Below are 6,976 nucleotides of genomic sequence, written 5' to 3' on the forward strand. Positions count from 1 at the left end.
TTAGAAGAGCATGATAGGTTATGTGCCGTTCGTTCTCGTATTGATCCGTTAATTGTCTACGTGTTGTCGTTGATTGCGTTGTAGCGTGTCTAAGCATGGCTTCGGGTTCCACAATGGTTCCCGGGGTGAATTTGTGTGATAAGAGTCAGTGGGGGGTAGGGTACCCGCCACCTACCCACGGCCGGAAAGTGTATCTCCGGCAGCGGGCAGCCGGCGGGCGGGCAGCTACCCGCCGGCGACCCGCTGCCCGGAACAGTGTTACCGACGGGCAGCCGGCGGGTGGCCCCCCACCCACCGGCTACCCGCTGGAAATTCCCCCATCTCGGGTTTCCGGCTTCCCCGTTTGATGTTCCCCCATTCCCCGTGGTGTCCCAACGGACTCCGTTTATCGTGCCTGTGTCTAGTTTGATATTTCGGGTACCGTTCGTAGGTTTATGAGTCTATTTACATTGCATGCTAGTTGAATTGGTATCCCGTTGACCTAGGTGGAAGAAGTATGAACCCCTTAGGACTATTCTTAGTATGTGATGGATCACGCATAGGTTTTGTTATACGTTTTCTCCCCCTTCCCAATGTGTTAATGTGGGATGCATGTACTTGCTATGTGTTATGTGTGCATGTAACCCCGAGTTGGTTAAGATCAATCGGGCTATACGGGCAGTCGGGTGGGCTGAGAACCATACCGGCTGTTAACCAGGCTGGTAGAGACCGGTCAGGTATATAAATATTATATAGGACTAAGTTCCACTATACGGGCAGTCGGATGGGCTGAGAACCATACCGGCTGTTAACCAGGCTGGTAGAGACCAGTCAGGTATATAAATATTATATAGGACAAAGGTCCACTATACGGGCAGTTGAATGGGCTGAGAACCATCTCAACTGTTAACCAGGCTGGTAAAGACCGGTCAGGTATATAAATATTATGTTGGACAAAGGTCCATCAGCCGGTTGCGATCGGCTCCTCCGTAATGTGAGACGGGGCAGGGTGCTGCGGGGCCGTGTCAGAGCTATATGCGCTGACCCTCATGTATGGGCATGCGATTGGTCCTGTGGCGCCAACAAAGTGTGCTATTTGATGAGATATGGATGAGTCGTGTTTATGAGTATATTGGGGGATTTGACTATGAGGTTTATGCTAGGGATTGTGTATGATGGGTTATGATTATTATTCGTGATCAGCTTTATCTGTCTTGCCTGTTGTGGATTGTATACGCTTGATTATAACTGTTGCTTGTGTCTAGCCTTATCTGTCGAGTCATTCCCGGTTTTAAAAGCTAGAGTCTCGTAGGATTTATCTTCATGCTTCAAAATGGTTTTCGTATATCTATATATATCTCTATATGTAATGTATTTCCACGCGTTGGAGTGGGTTACCAGCATCTCTCGCTGAACAGATATATTTGGCTTTCAGGCACAGAAGATTAAGTCACTGGAGTGCGCTAGAACTTAGAAGTAGATAGTTTCCCTTTTGGCCTGCGTGCCACGTTTACGTATTTACGCTTTCAGGATATTAGTTAGTTAGCCTGTGCACTTGGGTTCTCTTGCCCAGGTGTGGCATAGCACCCCGAACGCTTGTATTTATATCTTGGGATTTAATAAGATTCTACCCTTATTATAAGTTTTAAATGTCTTGAAAATCTGGGGTGTTACACCGGGTATATAGATATAGAACGGGGGTAAGAAAATATTAGCTTTATTACCCGGGGCGCTAGACCCAAAATAGTATCGGGTATATAGGTACAGAACACGAGGTAAGAAAATAGTTGCTTTATTACCCGGGGTGTTCCGGGTATATAGGTATAGAACGGGAGGTAAGAAAATAGTAGTTTTACTACCTGGGGTGCTAGGTCCAAAATAGTTCATAATTTATGTACTATAGATTCTAAATTTCTATACTATAGGTTCATAATTTCTATACTATAGATTCATAATTTCTATACTATAGATTCATAATTTCTATACTGTAGATTCATAAAATCTTTATTGTTGATTCATATAATTTCTAAATCATAAATTCATAATTTAAATACAGTATATTCATAATTTCCATACTATAGAATCTGAATTTCTATACTATAGGTTCATAATTTCTATACTATAGATTCATAATTTTTATACTATAGATTCATAATTTCTATACAATAGATTCATAATTTCTATACTGTAGATTCATAAAATCTTTACTGTAGATTCATATAATTTCTAAACTGTAGATTCATAATTTAAATACATTAGATTCATAATTTCTATACAGTAGATTCATAATTTCTACACTGCAGATTCATAATATCTGGACAGCAGATTCACAATTTCTCTTTATTACCCAGACAGCTGGCGGCCCAATTACAAAGATCGCGGCCAAAGAAATGGGTTATAGCTAACTGTACGACATCAACTACTCTTTCATATCCATTCTCCAGGTGTCACATGCATGCCGGAAGGGTCGATTACCAACATATAGCTAACCCTGTTAGTCATGCGCTAACAGGAATGGTCGATTACCAACCACCTATCATACCCCTCCACACCATACCGCACCATTCTAAACACCACATCGCACTGCGTCGCACCCCCTTAGGACCAGAGGCGCGGTTGAAGTGCCTGGGGGGCGCACCACCCTGCCCGGCCACGCCATGGACTGAGGTGGCCGGCTGGACACGCTGCCAGGCAGTCGCCAGCCGGTCATGACGGTGGTCAAAGCTGCCAGCCCGAAATTATAAGTAACAAATAAGGTGTAACAATTTAGTAAACAAAAGTTGGTGTGGCTTGATGGGTTTAGCCTTATTTGTTATGTTAAAGGTTTTAAGTTCTATCCTTCTTGGTGGTATCTTTAACCTATTTTATAAAATCGTTTCCTGGTGGCATCTTTAACCTATTTTATAAAATAGTTATCTTTGTTCTCAGAGACAACACAGAAGCAACTCGGTTATATGCTAGATGTTGCACTTTAGAACATAAGGATTGGTGTTAATTAGTTGGTTAAACCTTGTTTACTATGTTGGAGGGAATAGGTTTGACTCTTGTTGGTAACATTCTTATTTTTATTTTATACAACTTTTATCTTTTATAAAATAATAATGCGCATTGACAATGGTTTTTTGTAGTGTTGTATATTCAATTACGCTTAAAGACAACATACCAAAGACAACGGTTAAATAAAACCGTTGTCTTAAATAAAAAATAGTTTGTGCAACGACAACGGTTTTATAAAACCGTTGTCCTTGTAGTGTTGTGTATTCAAGTGCTATTAAAGACAACACACAAATGACAACGGTTAAATAAAACCGTTGTCTTTTATAAAATAATATTGCGCAAAGACAACGGTTTTTTATAACTGTTGTCTTTGTAGTGTTGTGTATACAAGTACGCTTAAAGACAATATACCAAAGACAACACTTAAATAAAACCGTTGTCTTAAAGAAATAAAGAACGCGCAACGACAACGGTTTTATAAAACCGTTGTCGTTGTAGTGTTGTGTATTCAAGTGCTATTAAAGACAACACACAAATGACAACGGTTAAATAAAACCATTGTCTTTTAAAAAATAATAATGCGCAACGACAACAGTTTTAAAAAACCGTTGTCTTTGTAGTGTTGTTTATTCAAGTACACTTAAAGACAACATATCAAAGACAACGGTTAAATAAAACCGTGGTCGTTTAAAAAATAATAATGCGCAAAGACAACGGTTTTAAAAAACAGTTTTCTTTGTAGTGTTGTTTATTCAAGTACACTAAAAGACAACATATCAAAGACAACGGTTAAATAAAACCGTTGTTGTTTAAAAAATAATAATGCGCAAAAACAACAGTTTTAAAAAACCGTTGTCTTTGTAGTGTTGTTTATGCAAGTACAGTTAAATACAACATATCAAAGACAACGGTTAAATAAAACCGTTGTCTTTAAAAAATATGCACATAGACAACGGTTTTTAAAAACCATTGTCGTTAAAGTGTTGTCTTTTGTCAAATTGCACAAAGACAACACACTTATAACAACGGTTAAGTAAAAACCGTTGTCTTTGACAAAAGTGTTGCATCAAAGACAACGGTTTTGGACCAAACTGTTGTCGTTTATACAAAAGACAACACTTTTGTTAAAAAATGTTGTCTTTCTAGTGTTATCTATGTGCATTTTTCTTGTAGCGCATGAAAATTCGCAAGCAAGTCCAAGAGTTTAAACAATTGTCCTTGTAGTGTTGTGTATTCAAGTGCTATTAAAGACAACACACAAATGACAACGGTTAAATAAAACCGTTTTCTTTTATAAAATGATATTGCGCAAAGACAACGGTTGTTTATAATTGTTGTCTTTGTAGTGTTATGTATTCAAGTACACTTAAAGACAACATACCTAAGACAACAGTTAAATAAAACCGTTGTCTTAAAGAAATAAAGAACACACAACGACAACGGTTTTATAAAACCGTTGTCGTTGTAGTGTTGTGTATTCAAGTGCTATTAAAGACAACACACAAATGACAATGGTTAAATAAAACCGTTGTCTTTTAAAAAACAATAATGCGCAGAGACAATGATTTTAAAGAACCGTTGTCTTTGTAGTGTTGTTTATTCAAGTACACTTAAAAACAACATATCAAAGACAACGGTTAAATAAAACCGTTGTTGTTTAAAAAATAATAATGCGCAAAGACAACGGTTTTAAAAAACCGTTGTCTTTGTAGTGTTGTTTATTCAAGTACACTTAAAGACAACATATCAAAGACAACGGTTAAATAAAACCGTTGTTGTCTAAAAAATAATAATGCGCAAAGACAACGGTTTTAAAATACGTTGTCTTTGTAGTGTTGTTTATTCAAGTACAGTTAAAGACAGCATATCAAAGACAACAGTTCAATAAAACCGTACTCTTTAAAAAAAAATGCACATAGACAACGGTTTTTAAAAACCATTGTCGTTGAAGTGTTGTCTTTTGTCAAATTGCACAAAGACAACACACTTATAACAACGGTTAAGTAAAAACCATTGTCTTTGACAAAAGTGTTGCATCAAAGACAACGGTTTTGGACCAAACTGTTGTCGTTTATACAAAAGACAACACTTTTGTTAAAAACTGTTGCCTTTCTAGTGTTGTCTATGTGCATTTTTCTTGTAGTGCATGAAAATTCGCAAGCAAGTCCAAGAGTTTAAACAGGGTTCATTGGAAAGCCTTGGAGAAGCTTGGCGAAGGTTTTAGTCTTTAAGAAGACAATGCCCACCGGATTTACTTCACTCTTGGGACGTCATAAGCTCGTCCTATGGCAGCCTAACGGACGAGGGAAAGGTGCTATTAGATTCATCATTTAGCGGAACCTTCGTATCATCTTCTCCAGCGGATGCCGAAGCTTTAATTGAAAGAATTTCTTCAAACACTTCATTTTGGTACAACAAGCGAGATTCTAGATCGGGAATGTACGAAGTGAAAGGAAGTGTGGCACAAGAAGCTAAAGTGGAAGCAATGGCGCAAGAGATCAAAAGGTTGCAAGCCATTGTTGAAAAGCTAGATGCCAAATCTCAACCTTGTATGGCATTGGCTTTGTATTGCAACATTTGTGGCGGTCCTCATGATACAAACATTTGCAAATCCTCCATCCATATTGAAGAATTAGAAGCGGTGAATTACCCACAACCTCCAAGAGACAATGGTTGGGGAAATTTGAATTAGAAACAAGGTAGTGGATGGAAAAATACGAATTAACAAGGAAGACCCCAAGGCAAGACCACATATGGCCCGGGAATGAAAAGAGGAAGACTATCTTATGGTCCTCAATACAACCAAGGACCATCGAATTCTCTTTACCGACCCCCCGGTGAATCCTCAAAGTGAAATGCCAATGCAAAGAAGTGAAGCGAAAGACGTGGAAGAAAGATTGACAAAGGCAATCAATGATTTAAAAAGAGATCAAGGACTCTTGAGGCAAGAAATCACTAAAGAGATTAGACAAAAGATTCCCACGGTTATGTAAGAGTATGCAACTTCCGTGAAAACATTGAAACTCAAGTGGCTCAAATGTTCCGAATGATGTCGAAACGACCATGGGGAGACTTGCCTAGCACAACCGAAAACAACCCCAAAGAGCGACTCAATGCCGTTACGATTGTAAGCCCGAAAGAAGTGCGCAAAGATGCCATGGTATGGATTTGCGAGGAAGACAATTCTTGCAACATGAAAGTCAACGAGAAAGAGATCACCTATTGTGATCCACCAAAAAAAAGAAAGGAAAAAGGACACCTATTGTGCCCTTAAGAAGAATGAGAAAGAATCCATACCACCAAGGAGAAAACCGCAACGGCTCCAAAAGCGAAAAGGATCAACAAGGAGGCATTGGAAAAGGAGAAGGAGGTAACCTCTATTCTTAACACTCTTCATTGTGCTTGCTTAGTTAATGAAGATTTTGATAGTGATGATGAGGAGGTTGTACCTCAAGTTTATTTAGGAGAAGAGTCATCGACCCTAATCCACGAGGGATGCCCTAAGAAAATGGGGGATCCTAGAGCTTTTAGTGCTAATTGTGCTATCAAAGATTGTGGTTTTAGGAATGCTTTGGCCGACCTCGGAGCCTCTATAAACATCAAGTCCTTTCATGTGTTCAATCGGCTCAAGTTTCTCTATATTTCTCCCACACCGCTCACGGTTCAGTTAGCCGACGGGACCGTAAGGTGCCCACGAGGGGTGGCAGAGGACGTACTTGTAAAGGTTGGTGAAGCCGGTAGACTTTGTCATTCTTGATGTAGGAGATTTAGACGTGCCTGTGATCCTCTGAACACATTTCTTGGCAACTTTCCGTGCTCTCATTGATGTGGGCACGGGCAAGTTAACTTTGAGAATCAATGATGAAGAACCGAGTGAGATGAAAAAGGTACAAAAAGAGAGCGTTTGTGTTGCAAAGAACAAAGTGAAGGCAAAGCCCAAAATCAAGTCATGGTGGGAGATCAAAAAGGTATCTTGGGTACCTATGTGTCTAAAGTCATG

Source organism: Ipomoea nil, unplaced genomic scaffold (assembly GCF_001879475.1).
Source record: "Ipomoea nil cultivar Tokyo-kokei standard unplaced genomic scaffold, Asagao_1.1 scaffold2735, whole genome shotgun sequence".
Lineage (NCBI taxonomy): Eukaryota > Viridiplantae > Streptophyta > Magnoliopsida > Solanales > Convolvulaceae > Ipomoea > Ipomoea nil.